The sequence below is a fragment of the Artemia franciscana genome, chromosome 17 (genome assembly GCF_032884065.1).
Source record: "Artemia franciscana chromosome 17, ASM3288406v1, whole genome shotgun sequence".
Classification (NCBI taxonomy): Eukaryota; Metazoa; Arthropoda; class Branchiopoda; order Anostraca; family Artemiidae; genus Artemia; species Artemia franciscana.
Genome location: NC_088879.1, coordinates 8,027,422 through 8,048,567, shown reverse-complemented (window position 1 = coordinate 8,048,567; position 21,146 = coordinate 8,027,422). Strand labels below are relative to the sequence as shown.

General features: G+C 35.4%; 1 protein-coding gene across 3 annotated transcripts in view; it reads left to right on the top strand.

Moving 5' to 3' along the window:
• Positions 1 to 17,000: 17,000 nt before the first annotated feature.
• The window catches only part of LOC136037778 (rho GTPase-activating protein 45-like), a 242,982-nt gene continuing 238,836 nt past the window's right edge, over positions 17,001 to 21,146 (top strand). For all 3 annotated transcript variants that reach the window (XM_065720602.1, XM_065720603.1, XM_065720599.1), the window contains exon 1: positions 17,001 to 17,169. The gene's annotated coding sequence lies outside the window, so the exon portion shown is untranslated. The remainder of the gene's footprint in view (positions 17,170 to 21,146) is intronic.

Below are 21,146 nucleotides of genomic sequence, written 5' to 3'. Positions count from 1 at the left end.
ATTAGGTACTATATTACCTTGATTCCTCTATCTAAAATCTTCATACCCTGCAATGTTTAACCCAAGTGCCTTGAAAATCAGCATTCTTCAGCTAAATTCTGTGTTTCGACTCTTTTGACTCTAGGGGAGGTTTTGTAAGAGATATAAAAAAAAGTTTTCGGAGGGGGGGGGGGGGTAAAATCTCAAGAGCATGTTCAGATTTTCCGCTTCCATATGTTAGTTTTTTCATGGGGTATAAGAAAATCGATAAAAACTGAGTTCTAATTTCAACAGAAAGATTTGAATACAGCTTGCATATCCGAAGGGAGGGGGATGCTTAAAATCAGCGCTCGTAACGTAAATTTATGTTTTGTAATTTAGATGTAATTTTATATTAATGTTATATCAATCTTATATAATCCTTTTCTTACAAATTAATACAATTATTATAAACCTACAGAAAATTTTTTCTATGGTTCTGTCCTAGTCTCGGAAATTTCCCTAGCTTTAGGATTTCCTCTAAATCCTTATTTAAATAAAAATTTCTCCCAAGTTTTTTCCTTAAATAAACCAGTTCTTTACATTCCCCTATAAAGGCGAAAGGTTTTCCCCAGTACTTACATATATTGGCCATTAATAAGAACCGTTTCGCTTCCCGACCTTTCCCATATTCTTCCTTCTTTTTCCAAATTTAACCTTCACCAAATCTGGGAATAACATATAACTATTAAAACAAATATTTTCATTATTGTTTACAGAAAACAATGTACTAATACCCAAAGAAATTTGACGGCGCTCTATTTTGTAACATACGAATTAGACTTCAGATATGCAGATAATTTAATTGGAATTAAATGGGATAAGTGACAATTTCATTTAGAACCTTTCAAGGGCCTATAGTGTCTCTGTATTCTGTTTACGCTTGTGCTTAAGCCCTTTTCGATGCCCTTTTTTTGAATAGGATTTGCTTAATTATTAATTAGTGTTTGCTTTACTTTTACATATAAGGCACTTTTACTTGTGTTAAAGTAACAAGGACAGTGAAAGATAAATATGACTTTTTTGGATTGGTTACGTGAAGACTTGTACAACCTGTTTTGACATCCAAACCAGATCATTTCAAAAGCAGAGCAATGTTGATAAAAAGGATAAATTGGACGATTCAAGTCGTTACACTCAAATACCATGGAATATCAATATCGCAGAGAAAAGTATGTAACAGAGGTCCAACCACTTGTCCTAAAATCATGCATCTTTAAGGAAAGGTTTCGGGTATTAGGTGTGCCTTGAAGCTATTTGCGATGATGGTAATGCACCTTTGAAAACCTTGTTACCCTGTTTATTCAACAATCAATCTATTTAAACGATAAATTCGCGTTTATTAACAATATATTGTTAGAACATTTCCCGGTTTAAATTATTGACTAATAAATAATTTTCCATTCTGATAATTTTAATTTCATTTTTTTTACCAGACTTTTAATTTTCGTGTTTTTGTATATTTTTTACTTATGTTTTGATTCATTAACTCTGAAGTTCGAACTTGGTCCTTCAGGGCTTACGATAGCAAATTTTTGTAAGAAACATCTTATTTTTATTGACCGATCACAGGATTAAAACCGATAAATTATCACGAGGAAATTTATAATTATGCAAGCTGTATTCAAATCTTTCTGTTGAAATTAGAACTCAGTTTTTATCGATTTTCTTATACCCCATGAAAAAACTAACATATGGAAGCAGAAAATCTGAACATGCTCTTGAAATTTTACCCCCCCCTCCGAAATTTTTTTTATATCTCTTACAAAACCTCCCCTAGAGTCAAAAGAGTCAAAACACAGAATTTAGCTGAAGAATGCTGATTTTCAAGGCACTTGGGTTAAACATTGCAGGGTATGGAGATTTTAGATAGAGGAATCAAGGTAATATAGTACCTAATGACGGTAAAATCAGTTTTGTCGGGAAATTAGGGAATATTAGAAACATTTGAAGGTAGTACTACTGAAAAACTAGCATACCAACAAAAGGCAGTTTATCATAAATAAAAAAATTAAATAGTAATGTTTTCAAATTCACCATCACAAAGAATGATCTACATTCAATTATCAACTTGTTTTTAATGGGTAACCACATTTGAAATACTCAACAAATACTTTTTGACATATATGAGGTGCTCTTAATTAATAAATTTTTTTAAAATTTATTAAGTGAACGACTTGAAGAAGTGAAGACTTGTACAACCATAAAGGTCTTAAGAAATAAGGGAAAATCCGGGATTTTAATTTTCAACGAAAAAGATTTCTTGTGAGCATTGAATAAAACAAAGACGTCAAATTAAAAAAAAATAATAATAAAGGAATCAAGGCGCCAAACAGCTTGAAAAGCTGTTGCTATCCTTTAAAGAAGTATTTGTATGGAGATCAAAAGATTTTTGATCTGTGAATTTATATGTAGTAAAACCTGTCGGATGTTACGGATTATTTATTTAACGCCTTTTGGCATCGTAATAACAATAACGGTAATGTTAAAAAAAGGGTAAAAAATACGGCACTCGACTGTATAGTACCAGCGGTGCTGACATCTGTTTCATTGCCCTTCAGGCAGGAAGTAAAATGGGGAGTTGGGGGTCAGCCATACGGTGCTTTCCCACACCCTTCCTGTTTTTCTTCCCCAGATTTCTCTAGGTACCCTTTTGGAACTGAGTCTGTTCTGGCTGAGCTTACAGAGTCACGCCACTGATCCCGTCCCAAACTAAATAACCAGTGACACTAGGACTCGAAACCCTGTCCTCACGAACAACCTGGTTTAGCGTGCCAACCACTCGGCTAGGACGGCTTAACGAGGCGGAAATATGACACTCTAAAAACTTTATGTTTCTTAAACAAAGCAAAGAAATTTCAGGAAAACGTATTTTTTTTTAGTATGAATAAAATTAAAATGGACTCAATCGGGCCCAAAATTTATTTTGATGTCCTTGGTACTTTGAGACAGCTAGTACTTTTCTTGGCTTCACAATTCGGTTCACTGAATTATTTCGTTTGTTTCATTTAGTCCAATTTATTCCAAACAAATTGTATCCTAAGCAGGTATGATTTTGATTAAAAGTGGCTTGAGTCAAAGATTATTGGTAACTTACATGAGTGGTAACTGGTGCTAGCACCGTCAAAAAAAAATCACTAAGTACCATAAAGTGCCATCAAGCACTTGACGTTTCCTGTCATTTTTTTCTTAATTGTATTTTTTTTTTTGAAACTGAGATAACATGCTTATTACTGTGCTGATTTTTTTTTATTGTACTAATTTTGCCTTATTATTATGGTGAAAAGATGGTGATTTTTTGTTGACATTGTTGCAAGATTCAGCTCATTAAAGTTACCCGTTCTCTTTGTCCTGTGCCCTAAGATTTCAGCTCTAGTGTTGCTTTACAATCTGAAAGAACATCCCTAAAATTTTTTTGGCGTTATCCCCTTATCAGGAAAGTTTATCTACGTCCTTATATTCTGTGATTTATTTGAAGATTATTGCTAAGAATGTTGTACACTGTTCTATTTTTTATTTTCTATTATGCTGTGGCTCAGGGCTGTCAATGGGGAAATTGATAGTATTCTGAGACTTGCAGAGAATCCCGAAATTTGAGATAAACACGCTCCTAGAAATTAAAAAATAATAACGTATACACTTGATATACTTCTCCTAAATTTTCAAGCTTCTAACTGAAATTTGAATTTCGGTGAGAAAACTCCATGGAGTGGCTGTGTTAATTGGCTTAAAGGGTTGAAAGGGTTAAAGGCGGGTAAAACTCCCCTGGTGCAGAAAACCCCTAGAATGGCAGCCCTGCCGTGGCCAACTCTGTGCCTCTGTTCAGAGTTTAAAGTTAGTCAAATAGGCTGTGTTATTTCTTTCTCAATAAAATTATTGCATGTTTTTTGTGTTGAGCTTTTTAAGTGGATTAGGAGTTTTTAATTTAATATTAATAATTAATATTAATATTATAATAATTATTATTATTAATTATAATTATAATAATATAATTATATGATAATATTTTGATTATATATATAATATCAATATAATTATATATATGTATATATATATATATATATATATATATATATATATATATATATATATATATATATATATATATATATATATATATATAATTATATATATAATATATTATATATATATAATATAATATTTATTTTAATTATACAATTACAAATTTTAATTTAATTTTAATTTAATTTAATATGATTTTGTTGAAAAGGTGCAAGTGGGATTTGACTCCTTGGAAGTTGATTTATTATCTGAGAAGCTTAAATGGTTCTCATCTCGCCGACGGTCGATTTGTGACATTCTCAAAAAAAAAATTAGGTTTATAGCCTAAACCTTTGAACTAAACAATTTTTACCGACTAGTTTTTTTCCTGTTTTAATCGTAGTATGGTTTGGAGACAACACTGGCTATACGTGACGATGTAATGAAAAAACTAAATAAGAAACAACGAGGAACGAAATAATGAAGAAAACAAAAAGATAAAACAACAATGAGGAGAATTTTCAGTCCATGCAAAGGCTGCAATTTATCTTCTTTTTTTTTGCGTTTTTTTTTATTCTTAATTTTTTTTTAAAGTCTATTCTGATTGATTCTCTTTTTTTTATTATTTTGGAATGTGTTATATTTTTCAATCTCAGATCTAGTTTTGAAGGGAATTATTTAGTACCCAAAGCATTTTTGTTCTATCTTGAATGGAAAAAAAAATCCTGTACAAACGATTGATCTTGATTGCAGTTTAAAAAGCCGAAAGACATTTTTTGCTTTCATCTCCTGTAACATACCTCTTTTTGAATTAATGCAGCCAACTAAACTTACTGCCTTTTGAATTACTACTGCTAGCTAAAACTTTTGGGAAGTTGTGCAGTTTGACAGTTGGTAGTTTAGCCAATTGAAAATTACCACAGTTAACTGAACGTACCTCGTTTTGAATTACTACTGCCAACGAAAACTTCTGGACGGTTCAACCAACTAAAAATCACTGCAGCCAGCAAAACATATCAGGTTTGAATTACTGCTACTAACTAAAACTTTTGGGAAGTTGTGCAGTTTGACAGTTGGTAGTTTAGCCAATTGAAAATTACCACAGTTAACTGAACGTACCTCGTTTTGAATTACTACTGCCAACGAAAACTTCTGGACAGTTCAACCAACTAAAAATCACTGCAGCCAGCAAAACATACCAGGTTTGAATTACTACTACTAACTAAAACTTTTGGGAAGTTGTGCAGTTTGACAGTTGGTAGTTTAGCCAATTGAAAATTACCACAGTTAACTGAACGTACCTCGTTTTGAATTACTACTGCCAACGAAAACTTCTTGGCAGTTCAACCAACTAAAAATCACTGCAGCCAGCTAAACATACCACGTTTTGAATTGTTGGTAGCAATTAAAACTCTTTGGAAGTTGGGAAGTTTTGCAGTTGGAAGCTTAGCCAGCTAAAAATTACTACAGCCAACTGAACGTACTTCGTTTTGAATTACTACTGCCAACGAAAACTTCTTGGCAGTTCAACCAACTAAAAATCACTGCAGCCAGCTAAACATACCACGTTTTGAATTATTGGTAGCAATTAAAACTCTTTGGAAGTTGGGAAGTTTCGCAGTTGGAAGCTTAGCCAGCTAAAAATTACTACAGCCAACTGAACGTACTTCGTTTTGAATTACTACTGCCAACGAAAACTTCTTGGCAGTTCAACTAACTAAAAATCACTGCAGCCAGCTAAACATACCACGTTTTGAATTATTGGTAGCAAGTAAAACTCTTTGGAAGTTGGGAAGTTTCGCAGTTGGAAGCTTAGCCAGCTAAAAATTACTACAGCCAACTGAACGTACTTCGTTTTGAATTACTGCTAGCAACGAAAGCGTTATTGCAGTTCACAGTTCAGCCAAATAAAAATTATTGTAGTTAGCTGATTATACCACGTTTTGAATTACTAGTGCTAATTACAATTCTTTGGAAGTTGGATAGTTTTGCAGTTAGAAGCTAAGCCGACTGAAAATTACTACTGCAAACTGAAAATTACTACAGCCAACTAAATGTACATACTTTTAAATTACTGCTGCAAACACGAACTTGCATAGTTCTACTGGATGGTGAGAGTGAGTTCCAGGTGTTTTTCTGTAAGAATATTAAAATATATATCTAATGAAAGTAAGAATTCCTCTTTGAAGCTAGACAATTAGGTTTTAGCATACCAATTCAGTTAAGTCTAATTTAATTTGTTACAAACTAAGAAATGAACTAAATTACAAATTTTTCCCCGTAAAAGTTACAAAAACAGTTGCAGAATAAACCTAACTATTAAGCAAATAACCATAGACAAAACAAAAAAAAAAAAGAAATAAAAATATGGTACAAACAGATATTGTACGGATAATTATAGCCTCGTTTGCTTCATGTAATATATTATTTATAAATATATACCATTCTGTATAGTACATTCACCGCTCTTTTATTAGTATAATAAAAGAGCGGTAAATGTACGCTATTTACATCGTTTATATAGCATTAAATTTTATTTAATCCCTCTTAGGAGGTTTTCTTTAATAACGACTTGAACATGTCGACGGAACAGAAAATTTATGTGGTTTGATTCATATTTTTTCAACAGTATGGCGTTGGATACCTTCTCTATATCCATGTCAACATCGTTGTCGACACAAATAATAGGTCAAATATTTACTTGTAAACTGTCGACATTTATGCCGACGAATAATTCTAGAATTCGACGAAGGTTATCTCAAGTAAATTATGTCGAAAGAAATTATGAACGTAACACCTTATTTGGGAAATGTCGAAGAGAAAATCTAGAATTAACCGATGCTTATGGCTTATAGACCTATAAGAGGGCTCAGCTGCACAAGCAAATCGGTTTGGAATAAGCTAGATGTGTTTTATGATGGCAGTATGGAGTGTTGCCAGTGTTATCAAGCTCAGAACTCAAGCTTCTAGTATCGAGGCATTCGAAAATTGGTATCAAGTTTCGCTTGGCTTCTAGTGTCGAGGCCAGGGCCGTATCCAGGATTATTCTTCGTGGGGGTGAGGGAGGAAAAACGGATTTTTCCGGGGGGGGGGGGGTACAAAAATAACTTTAAAAAGTGTTTCGAAAATTTGTTTATATTCATTTTTGTTAAGAGTTTACGACTCGTACAAATATTTTGTTTTGGGGGGGGGGCTCAAACACCATAACCCTCCCCTGGATACGGCCTCGATCGAGGCATTCGAGGAACCAAATGTAGGCCAACGGATCAGATAACTTTATCAACGTAAGGTGGATTTTGGTTTATTACCGTTTGAAGTTACCTGGCTATATAAAAAGATTCAATAGGTATTCAGAATGTGAATTAATAAAACTTTTACACGGGACATCTAGGAGTTTTTCAGACGATAAAGTGCTATTATCCACGCATCGCTGATGTATCCAAAAATTTATCTGGAAATGTTTTAGGTGTTCAAGTACTAGGAGTGAAACCTAGGAGATGGCAGTTGGTTTATCAGGTTTGAAGCTACCTGGGTGTATAAAAAGTTTCAGTAAGCATTCAGAATGTGGATTAATAAAACTTGTAAATGGGACATCTTGGAGTTTTTCAAACTAGGCAAATCGAAAAAGTACTATTATCTAGCATATTTCAAGAGCATAAATACGTCATTTTCGACTCGGAAACATCGACAACGAGACATCAACAATGAGAATCCAGAAGCCTGTAGAAGGCTGTAGAAGCCTGCCGCATACCGAGTGCCAGGGCCCAGCGTAATTAATATATATATATATATATATATATATATATATATATATATATATATATATATATATATATACTTCCCGGAAAAATATCCAAAAGTTCGCAGATTTGAACAAGCAATCGAAAAGATACAAATGCCAGCACAAGACTGGTCTTTTCCATGAAACAAACAGGAATATTTCCCTGAAACATTCTCAAGAAGTAAAGCTCTTTCGTTGGTGAGGATAAATGGATTAGTGCCTTAAAGTTCAAAGGACCAAAGAACAAATACAACGCTTGAAAATGCAATCGAAATGCAAATACAAAAGCACTATAAGAATTTTGATCTTTGAATGAATGCATTATCGGCAAATGTTTCAATCTGTGCACCTGCATAGAGACTGGTAAATTCCATAAATTTTGATTTAGGGTTTTTTCTTGGCTCCAGACCAGAGACCTTAGGGTCTAGTGTACTACTAGTCAACTGTTTTTTCCCTAGAAATGTGTGTTGAGCTAGGGGCTGGATCTAGAGCAAAATTTGAAGGGGCCGTTGCGACAAGGGTGCCAATAAGTTAAAGCTTGGACAAGCCTAATGTGACCAGGGTGCCAATAATTGACCAAATTGGCAAATTTATTTTAAAAAAGAAGGAAAAACAAAAAAAAACAAGGAATTAGGGCGCCAGAAAGTTCTTGGAGGCCCAGGGTCCCCCTGGCCCAAACTGAATCCGCCACTGGTTGAACTTGACTTTAAAGGCATCACAAGAAGGAATTTCAGTGACCAACTCCCTTGAAAGATCGTTCCAATTGGAGGTGCAGCGTCTTGCAAAGCCGTTCTTCAGGTACTCAGTGTGGGTTGGTACTTCCGGTAGTAATCAGACCGCAGGGTCTTTCTACATAGGGTCTTGTCGAATTTAACCTTTAACAGTACTATAATCTGTAAATCCGAGAAATATTACTCGCATGAGAACTGATTTAATGTTAAATCAAAGTAAGGAGTGATTTGCATAAAAACAAAAATTGAACGGTAGTTCTTTCCTTCGAGTGGCATAACAGAAGAAACATTTGTGACTACGCTTCGCTAAGACAATCTCCTGTTACTTATGCCCCATTCGCAATGATGTTTTACTGACACCCAGATTTTGCTAGTCCTAATCAGAATTCTCTTAAAGAATTTTACAGCCTATCAAATAATCCTCTGAAAATGACTCAAAGTAGCACTAGCTAAATCTTGGTGTTAATAAAGTCTGATTGTGAATATGCCTTTTTTAAACTAAGTTTCGTTTTTGACGCGGTACTGTTCATAGATATGTGGTAGTGTATACCTGGCTCGTCTTCGGGGGCTACTGGCTAGACATCTGGAATATAGAAGCTACTTTAAATGATGCAAAAGAGAGTCTTGCGTTTGTGTTTATTCCAAAATGATCTATAAAAATATTGGTAAAAGCTTTAACTAAGCGACAGATAGAAATTTTAGGGTGCAAAATTTCAAATAAATAATCTAACGGCTATAATCATTTGTATTTTTTGAAATTTTGTTCTTATTAAAAAATAAATTAGGGGGTGTAATTCACATCTTCCCCACAATTTCTTGAAAATAAAAATAAGTAGCAATACAAGTAAAATATTACGACGATTTAAATCCCGTTTAGTTGTTCCACGAACTCTAAGATATGAAGGAAATAATTCAGCCATGACGTCTTCCCACTGTGGTTGAAGAGGCATCTCCCCTCTACTCAGATCCTCATCACACTTTCGTCGCAACGTGTGTCTTGGAAGATCTCTTTTGCATCTTCCTTTAGTTTACCACGCATAAAATGTACAAGGGCGTCGATGTTCTAGCATACGAAAGACTTGGTCAAGGTACGTCCACCCTCTCCGTCATAGAGGGTCAGTAACTAATGGTTGACAGGTTTGCTGGCAAACTTCTATGTTGGTGATCTTTCCTGCCGCGATGTGTTCAGTGTTTTTCTAAGGGGTTTGTTTTCAAAGGCCAGGCCGCGTTTCTCTAATTTGACATTTAGTGTCCATCATTCACTTGCATAAAGGAGAGTAGACATCACATTGACGTTCACGAGGTGGAGCTTCAAGCGCATCGAGTATTCCCCACTGCGCCAGATTGGTTTCAACTTACTAAAGGCCGACGTAGCTTGTCTAATCCTTCTCTTGATTTCGTTGGTTATTTTACCCTTAAAATCAATACAGACCACGAGGTTCTTAAATTCACTGACCTGTTTAGTTGCTCTATCTTTGCATTTTATTGTCAGCGGAAAGTCAGATCTAGCTACACTTTTTGTCTTACTGACATTTACTGCAAGCCTCACTTTTTGGGCCTTTTTATCACGGACGTCGAGTAGCAGCTGCAGACGCTGTTTTGCTTCTTCGAGAAGAACTGTCGGCTGTCGGCTTCTTCGAGATTTGTCGGCTGTAGATCTTCACTCCAGTTTTTGTAGTGTCTTAGAATGTAGTCCATAACAATAACAAACAGGAATGGAGATAGCACATGTCGCTGTTCGACACCAGAATTTATCTTGAAGCAAGGCATTTCTCCATTTCCCGAATGAGTCTGAATGTCATTTTGACTAGTGAATCATGTACTCCATAATAGCTCGAAATGCTCCATAAAATCTTTCGGTCAACAGAGTCAAATGCCTTTTCAAAATCAATGAAGCATGTACCGTGTTACTCTTCCCTTAGGGCTGTTCTTAGGTGTTGTATTTTATTGGCACAGACTTTAAGTTGACACTCCTCCACTTTGTAACAGAAACAAACTAGTGCATCGCCCTTCTTGAAGATTTTGACTAGTATGCCTCTGGTCCAATTTGGTTCCCTAGTTTTAAGAAGTAACGCAGGCTCAAAGGGTTGTCTCCCTGGGGATCCCGTCGTCCCTAGATGGACGTTCATTATAAAACTTCAACTGCCGTCAATTCCTTGGTGCTGGAGGGGGGGGTCCATTAGTAAGAAGGATCAGATTAACTATGGGCCAGGAGCGTCTAAGTCATTTTGCGCTAATGAGCAAAGAATTCGAAAAATAGAAGTAATAAATTGGGACGAGTTAATTAATAATTTTTCAGAGGCTAAAGTAAGAGGAGTTAGATTCAAATAAGAGTAAGTGGAAAATTTTGTTAATAAATGGATTTTTTTAATTTGGTTTGAAAATTTTGAGAGACAGGGGGGGGAGGAGAGGGCAAATCAAGATTTTGCCACGGGCAGGAGAGAGGCCAGAACCGTCACTAGACTTAAGTGAGTCAATTTATATAATGACTTTATATAAATTAATGTTGTAATTAATATGCTATTTATCACAGGAAAAACATATGGCTATGGTAACAAATAAAATGATAAAGTGATTTGTGAATAAACTCAAATGAAAATTTGGAATAGTTTCGTGTTTTTTCCGATTTTTTCAATGAAAATACCAAGCCAAAGGGTTCATTCAATGAAAATATAAATTAAAGATATTTTTCAAAATCTTGGGGGGAAGCTATTAACCCTCGTGTACCTCCTTACCAGAGCCCCTGCCCTATAGGTGTGAATTTGCTTGCAGCATCCGATTAGTGGCTAGCATTCACTCCGAATGGTAGGCCAAAGCATTCACTTTAAATGGTGGCCAAAATAAGAAAAAAAGAATTTAAAATATTTGTAAATTATTTCTCTTTTGCAGGAATTTAGATTTTTTTTAGAAATATATGGAGATATATTATCTCAAGTTTATGAAATTATTGTCGGCGTTTAATGGCGAAATATGTCATTTTAATGACAGAGAACGTTATTTAATGATAGGATAATGAAAAATACTCTCGAACGAGCCAATATTTTTCAGCACAAAAATAGAAATCGTTTGAAAGGTGTCATTTTCCATGATTGGATATAAAATTTTTATTTAAGAACAAATTATTTCAAGAAGTAAAGGCTGAAGTAATAAGGAACACACATTCCTTATACACACAAGGAATAAAAAAAATCACATTTATTTTTAATCCTTCAGATTTTAACCTTATTTGGGCCATCTTATATCAGAGAATCCTTCAATGTTTCACGCTCACACATCAGATGAAACACGCTTTTATTCATACATCTTTAAATTTGACCTCGATAAGGCTTTTTTCTAACATTCCTGGTATTTTTTTCTCTCTTCATGCTGCAAAAAGCAAACAATTAACCTTTAGATAAATAGCCAACCATACAGTCACCTTTTTAGACCCACCTTAAACACAGTAGATTGTCCCAAAATCCTTCGATTTGGCAATAAATTTTTCAAACTTCCTTTTTCTGGCTTTGTATGAATTTCTCGGTCTCTCAAAAAGCTTTTAACCTATGTTGGAATGCTATCATTTTCCATATTTAACCTATATCTTTCTTTCACTGCTCAGACAGCAACCGAAGAGAAAAAACTACTGGTTAATTTGGCTTGTTTAAGTCACAGAAAAGGGAAATTGTTGTCAAATAATTTCGTATCAAAAAGTTTGCTTGAGAACCATCGGCATATTTTGCGTCATATTTTATTAAGCCAATCACATTATTCTTATTCCTGGACAGAAAAATAGCATCGCCTTTTTAAAGCTGAGCTAACTAATGTTTCGAGTTATCGTGGGTGGGTGGGTGGCGAATATAATAGTGGGTGGCGAATTTAGACAGAGAACGAAACTCAATTTCTGTAAAAAGAGATAGCCCCGCCTTTGAACCTGAACCTGATTGGTTCATCTCTGTAAAATATGAGGCCAGTAAAAGCAAAGAAAGGTTTTTGAGTCGCAGCATTTATTTACAGGTAAACTCTTTGTTTCTCTGCGCCACAACTCCCTAATATTTTCCTAGTTCATTCAATTAGTAATTTCCACAAAATTATTATTTGGATCCTTGTTATAGCTCTCTCACCACAACCTCATGAAGACGGGAGCTCCTAAGATAGCCATACTAATCGGTAAAGATAGTGATTCATAACGTCACCCCAGATTGGTTGAGATAAGCACATTTTTCTATCCAACTTTCCTGACAACTTGTGCTAGAGTAAAAATGATTTTTGTCCTAGCTCTTTCCTTTTCTTACGTTAAAGCAGTGCCTTTGATTTTGAGATTATACCACTTTGTTTCCGAACCTCTTCATCTTTTATTATTTTTCATCTTTTATTATATTTTGTCGACTGACGTCATTATAAGGATTGAGCTGTATGCGTCATGAAGTTGTTTGTCGACTGACGTCATGTTTGTCAACTGATGAAATTACATACCGGGACACCGGGACACAAATGACGACCGGGACACAGAGAATATAAATGACGACCGGGAACCTCAAAGAGAAATTAAAGACTGGGACACCCGGACAAAAATCACGACCGGGACACAGGGAATATAAATGACGACCGGGACACAGGGACACAACTACAACGGGGACGCCGGGGGCAAAGGCGGGATATATAAATGACGACCGGGACACAGGGATTGTTCGAATAGAAATTACAGACCGGGACACCGGGACAAAAATGACGACCAGGACACCGGGACACAGGGAATATAAATGACGACTGGGACACTCAAAGAGAAATTACAAACTGGGACACCGGGACACAAATGACGACCGGGACACAGGGAATATAAATGACGACCGGGACACAGGGACACATCATTAGAACAATGAGGTATAGATCTGAATACGGATTGTTTTTTCCCATGGACAATTCTATGTTGCATATTCAAGAGTCAGTAAACCTGACAATCTATTTATATGCAACATATATATATATATATATATATATATATATATATATATATATATATATATATATATATATATATATATATATATATATATATATATATATATGTAAGTCGTGCGTAACGACTTACGCGCGCGGGGGGCTTGGGGGCGGGCACGAAGTGCCCCCCCCCCCCCAAAACAGCTTCGCGTCAACCCCAAAACAGCTTCGCGTCACCCCCGTTGGGGTGGCGCTTCGCGTCACCCCAACACCTAGTTGGTGGGGCGCTTCGCGACCCCCCTCCCAATCCCACCGCGCGCGTAAGTCGTTACGCGCCATATTAGTTACGCGCCATTGTAGTTGTGTCCCTGTGTCCCACCTGTGAGCATAGATATATATATATATATGTATATATATATATATATACTATATATATATATATATATATATATATATATATATATATTATATATATATATATATATATATATATATATATATATATATATATATATATATATATATATATATATATATATATATATATATATATATATATATATATTATATATATATATATATATATATATATATATATATATATATATATATATATATATATATATATATATATATATAATATATATATATATATATATATATATATATATATATATATATGTATATATATATATATATATATATATATATATATATATATATATATATATATATATATATATATATATATATATATATATATATATATATATATATATATTTAACTACTTAAATTTGCGAATATACAACATTCTTGACTGTCCCATTGTCTGTGCATATAAATAGATTGTCAGGTTTACCGACTCTTGAACATGCAACATATAATTGTCCATGGGAAAAACAATCTGTATTCAGATCTATACCTCATTATTCTAATGATTTCTCTTGAGCTTTGTTGATGGTGATTGCTAATCTAACATTCCCTGTGTCCCCGTCGTCATTTAAATATCCCCCTCTGCCCCCCGGCGTCCCCGTTGTTGTTGTTTCCCTCTGTCCCAGTCGTCATTTGTGTCCCGGTGTCCCAGTCTGTAATTTCTCTTTGAGTGTCGCGGTCGTCATTTATATTCCCTGTGTCCCGGTGTCCCGGTCGTCATTTGTGTCCTGGTGTCCCGGTCTGTAATTTCTCTTTGAGTGTACTGGTCGTCATTTATATTCCCTGTGTCCCGGTCGTCATTTGTGTCCCGGTGCTTTTTTGATGGTTATTGCTAATCGAACATTCCTTGTGTCCCGGTCGCTTTCTCTTTGAGTGTCCCGGTCTTCATTAATATTCCCTACTAGCTGTTGGGGTGGCGCTTCGCGCCCTCCCAAGCCCCCCGCGCGCGTAAGTCTTTACGCGCCATATTAGTTACGCGCCATTGTAGTTGTGTCCCTGTGTCCCACCTGTGATATATATATATATATATATATATATATATATATATATATATATATATATATATATATGTATATTTTTAACTACGTGAAACTTGCGAATATACAACATTCTTGGCTGTCGCGCCCCCAAGCCCCCCGCGCGCGTAAGTCGTTACGCGCCATATTAGTTACGCGCCATTGTAGTTGTGTCCCTGTGTCCCACCTGTGAATAGATATATATATATATATATATATATATATATATATATATATATATATAATATATATATATTATAATATATATATATATATATATATATATATATATATATATATATATATATATATATATATATATATATATATATATATATATATATATATATATATATATATATATATATATATATATATATATATATATATGTTTTTAACTACGTAAAACATGCGAATATACAACATTCTTCGCTGTCCCATTGTCTATGCATATAAATGGATTGTCAGGTTTACTGACTCTTGAACATGCAGCATATAATTGTCCATGGGAAAAACAATCCGTATTCAGATCTATACCTCATTATTCTAATGATGTGTCCCTGTGTCCCGGTCGTCATTTATATTCCCTGTGTCCCGGTCGTCATTTGTATCCCGGTGTCCCAGTTTGTAATTTCTATTCGAACAATCCCTGTGTCTCGGTCGTCATTTATATATCCCGCCTGTGCCCCCGGCGTTCCCGTTGTAATTGTGTCCCTGTGTCCTGGTCGTCATTTATATTCCCTGTGTCCTGGTCGTGATTTGTGTCCGGGTGTTCCAGTCTGTAATTTCTCTTTGAGGTTCCCGGTCGTCATTTATATTCCCTGTGTCCCGGTGTCCCGGTATGTAATTTCATCAGTTGACAAACATGACGTCAGTGGACAAACAACTTCATGACGCATACAGCTCAATCCTTAAAATGATGAAATGATGAAAAAAACGATGCATATGTGAAACCGTTACAGGTGCACTATAGTATTTCGTTTGACCTAGGTATCGCTTAATAACGTCTTGAGGGAATAGTGGCCCCAATAGTATACCCCTTGTGTGTGCGTTTAAAAGCCTTATGCCGTCACTACTTTAAATTTCAAATACTTACTATTACCGATCTAAAAACTGCTTATCATGATTCCCGAAAAAAAAAGTTAACAGCCGTAATTTCGTTCTGTCATTTTGAAGCTACAGGTTTGTCTGTAGGTGATTGTAACTCCAAAATTTACCAAATAAAATCTTTTGAATTTTGGGTGAAATCACACCTCCACAAGATTTTTAAAAACACATTCTTTCAATCTCTTTTTTAAAAATCAAAACAAGTCCTTAACCACTCCCTTACATGAAACATAGAACTAGATGAAACTATTCACTTGATCCTCCAAATGAACCTCCCACAGTTTAAAACTAGGTTAAAAAAGTATTTCTTAGAAAATTAGTTACGTTTTTTCCTCGTTTTTGGGTGGGGGGATGATTAGGTTGTAGGGCTGGGGCAAGGAATGGGTGGAAGGGATGGGGATGGAAGGGGTGGGGGTGGATGGAGTCGTAAGCTATTTGGTTCGTGTTTGTTGCTGTGCGGGTGTTTCGGTGAAGGTGATTTTTCTTACATTAATTTATTAGTTTGGGATGTTTTTAGCAATGTTTATCTAGGTAATCCCTACGCGTTAGCAAATTTTTTTTCCTAGCGTAGTGATTTATATTTGTAATGGTTTATATTTTTATTTATTATGTTGAATGAAGTCATTAGATGAACTTTCTCGTTACCTTACATCACCTCATCACCCTGATTTATTTCTAGTCCAAGCGACTTAGCCTCCTTAACTTTGTTTTTTAAGGCTAAAATTAAAAATTAGGCACAAAAATGTCAACCACCAATAGCTATTTAAACTAAAAGTAAAGATAAATAATTGGAAGAACACGAATAAAAGTCAATGCACGGAATAGTAAATAATACAAAAAACCTGTTGAGGCGTAACTAATTACCTGATTAGTGATTTTGGAACTAGCTTATAAAAAGGAAAAACACCATTACAGGTGTATCAGCTCCGAATCGAAGCCTCGGGTACGATTGACTTATCCAGTTTTAAAGGTGATAAAACACTGGAGCATTTCAGTTTTTAAAAGTGGCTTAGTCTGTTAAGTTCTAAGACAAGTTTCCAGCTGAATAAAATTGGAATTTTGTTTGATAGTGAGGTTGTTCTTGTTGTCAATTGTTCGAGTAGAATTGATACCCTATTTGTTTTTAAATATGTAAATCAGCGTGCTAAGGATTTCAAAAAAGAGGTAAAATTCTTTATTCCTTCTTTGTCCAGCTACTCTTTCAGGAAAAAAGATTTCCTTTCAGGAAATCCGGCTACCATAATTTAAAATGCTCTATGTAACACGTATTCGCAGATAGAGAATAGCAGTTAATCCCTAAACTCGAATTGAACATCTGCAAGCGATTATAAATAGTATTTAAATGATTCACTCTGCGATAAATGGAAATGGGGGGGGGGGGCAGTAAAATTTGTCTAGTCAGGGCTATACCAGAACTGGTTACCGGAATCTCAGCCACCTTTGGTGGAAAGTGAGTTATAGTCAGTGTCCTGGTGCCTGTTGGTTGTTTTTTTTGGAGGGGGAGTCCATGCTCCATTCAACCTCTTTCAGAAAATGGCCCCCAAAACATTCCCTAAATAGCTCGAAACGTTATAGGCCTACTAACACGATTGTTACTTCCTCACATTCAAAAGATTTTTATTTATTGCATTATAATTTTATTCCAGTTTAATTTAATCCCTCCCCATCTCCCGGTAAAATTCTAGTTTAGTGACTTCTTGCTATCTTGGAAAGGGGTTAGGTTAGGAAAAGGAAACTTTAAGGGATGGTTCTACAGGCTAAAGTGTATCCAACAACTCACCAAAAATCATGGCTGGTGAAAAAACTGACCAAAGCCTTGTAGATGAACCTGTACTACTGGCTACTGAATGAGTTTTTGCATTCCTTTTTTTGCCTGGCTATTGTGTTTTCAGTTAAGTGATAGTTTTATTATGATCTTAGTGAAAGTCAGCTGTCAGTTTCTCTGAGTTAACTTAAAGATATACTGAAAATCTATATAAGAGAAAAGTGATATTTTATGGCCAAAAAACTTTAAAAAACTCATCAAAACTTGCTTATATTCGTGTTATGTTTTTCGGCAAAACATTTCGGGGAGGGGGTCAAACCTCTTACACGCCTTGATACGGCCTTGATCATAGCTATTGAATGATAGCAAACTTATTGTCTTAATTGTCAACTGTAAAAAAATACTTTAAATATTCAATGGAAATATAAACCGCAACAGGGTAATATAAAAGATAATTAGAATGCTGCATCGAATTATTTATAGACATTGGTAAATAGGTTGGCATTGTTGACAAGTTGCTTAGAGATCACTTTCGAACATACACTGAAAGTATCTGCTTAATACTCTAAGTTGTCCATGAGCAATTGAGTTACGCCTTTTTGACAACCAGCATGCAAATAATATATTTTGATTCTATTCAGCCACCTTCTCATCATTCCCTGAAAGTTTCACGTTAATACCCTTGGTCTTAGTAATAGTCGTGGCACCATTAGTAGTAGTAGTCATGGTAGCAGTGGTAGTATACACATATTGCCCTTTAGGCAATATAAAAGATAATTAAAATATGGCACCGAATCATTCAAACATATTGGCAAATAAATGAGTAAGTCACTTAAGGATTACTTTCAAATATCCCCTAAACATCTCCTGAAAGTATCAGCTTAACACCCTCAGCCATCCATGAGAAATGGGGTTACGTTCTTTTGACAACGAGCATACACATAGTATGTTTTGAATTGGTTCAACACCCCCCCAACATTTCTTGAAAGTTTCCGCCTTGATATCTCTAGGATTAGTAATTGTCGTGACAGTAGTCGTAGTAGTAGAAGTATGCATGCATTGCCTTTTGGTCAATATAAAAATAATTAAATACGGCACCAAATTATTTAGACATATTGGCAAATAGGTTGGTAAGTTACTTAAAATCTCCATTTTTTTCAAAAATTTCACCAAGCAATGGTCATAAAGCGGTTTTAGTCTCCCATGCTTTCTCTTCCTGGGCGATTGACCACAATCTACTGATACTTCGAAACTAATGATCAAAATTCTATGACCCCATTTTTTGCAATCGGGTAAATATCGACAGATGTTTCTTAGTAAATTTCCCTTCTCATAATCAAATACTCCTCATTAAAAGCACCTATTGTTTTTTGTTTTTTTTTTGCTTTTCTGTCTTTCCTGTTATTTTAGATTGATTACATGAAGCCGCCTTTATTCACATCAATGTATTGAGCCGGAAAACATAAATTTTTGTCGATGATAAGCTTGTGAATATTTGTCACGCTTCAGTATGTTTACAGCATTTCTATTAAGCTAGACTAAAGTATTAGTCAGGTTGGCCGAGTTGTTATCTGACCAGGCCAGGCAATCTAGACAGATTAGCGATCTAAGTTGTCGAATTGAATCCTCACACCTGACAAAATTTTAGCCCTGTTAATTCAGTTGGTAGAACGAGGACCTTTAATCACAAAGTCAAGGGCTCAAGTCCTTTCTCTGATGATTTTTAACCCTGTTGAGGCATAGTGGATTGACGCTCTGCTTGGCAATACGGGGTTCGATCCCCACCGCAGCAAGGTTGGGCGACAAGCTTGCTTCTTGTTTCTCTAAAAAAGGACCCAGCAACTGAAACGCCGATTCAGCGCCATGTGCGCCAGCAATGGATCTGGAGGATCTTTATTCTTTTAGACTAAAGCCTTGATTCCCAACGCGGGGCGCTGGCCCTACCGGTGGGGCCTGACTATATTTCGGTTGATCATGGACAGGATGTGCACCCTTCAGCTGACTTAATTAAAAAAAAAACATCCATGAATATAGTCACAATCAAAACCCTTGTGGTAGTGTAGTGGAGGAAACCGTACCCATCAAGCAGGATTAGTTTGTGGGACTCCGGGTTCAATCCCGTACGCCACAAGGGAATGACGACCTTCTAAATTTGGATCTAATTTTGTCCTGTGGTGGCGCAGTGGATTTGACCTTAGCTTGGTAATACGGGACCCAGAGATCGAATCACGCTACAGGAATGCACTGCAGGGCCGACGCAGGTACCTTAGTAGTCAAGAAGCGTCGTTAATTCTTAAATAAATAAATAAAAAGTCACATTCAAAGAGCAAAAAAGATGCATGACAGTGTTGCAATGATATAATACATTGCGTAGAAGGTATTTCTCAGACAATATTTTTCATTAGTATGAATATATGCCTAGAGGGTCACCCAGAAACAGATACCAAGTTAATGGCCATTTAAGCTTTTTCCAAGTATACGTAAAATTTTGAATGAAAAATTTAAATATCACGAGGAAGGCATCAGAGTTTTAGAAATGTCTAGGTGAGGCATGACCAAAAATCGGCTGGGAACCACTGGACTAAAGTATTAAATACAGTGGCATTGGAATAACGGGTAGTACAATTGTTTCTGTCACGAATTAAATAAAAAAAACTAGTTATATTTAACTGAAAGTAAGGAGCGACATTAAAACTTAAAACGAGCAGAAATTACTCCGTGTATGAAAGGGCGGGTCCCAACGTCCCGCTCTTTACGCTAAAGTTTGACTCTTTCTCTTAATTCTACTTTATTAAACAGTAAAAAACTTTAGCGTAACGAACGGGGTGTTGAGAAGGGAGCTGCTCCTTTCATACACGGAGTAATTTCTGTTCGTTATAAGTTTTAATTTTAATGTCTTCTGGCTCCGTGTACTAATCTGTCTTCTGGCAAAAAATACGAAATTCCATATTTTTGTAGACAGGAGCTTGAAATTTTCGCAACAGGGTTCTCTGATACGCTGAATGTGATGGTGTGATTTTTGTTAAGATTCTATGACGTTTAGGGGGTCTTTTCCCCTATTTTCCAAAATAAGGCAAATTTTCTCAGGCTCGTAACTTTCGATGACAAAGACTAAATTTGATGAAACTTATATATTGAAAATCAGCATGAAAATCCAATTCTTTTGATGTATCTTTTAGTATCAAAATTCCGTTTTTTAGAGTTTCGTTTACTATTGAGCCGGATCGCTCCTTACTACAGTTCGTTACCACGAACTGTTTGATGTAGACCAGCTTAGCAAAATTATAGAACAAAATTTTGATAAATAACATATCTACAGCCAAATAGAAGAAATAGAAAATAGAAGAAATAGACAGAAATAGAAGAACAATCACGC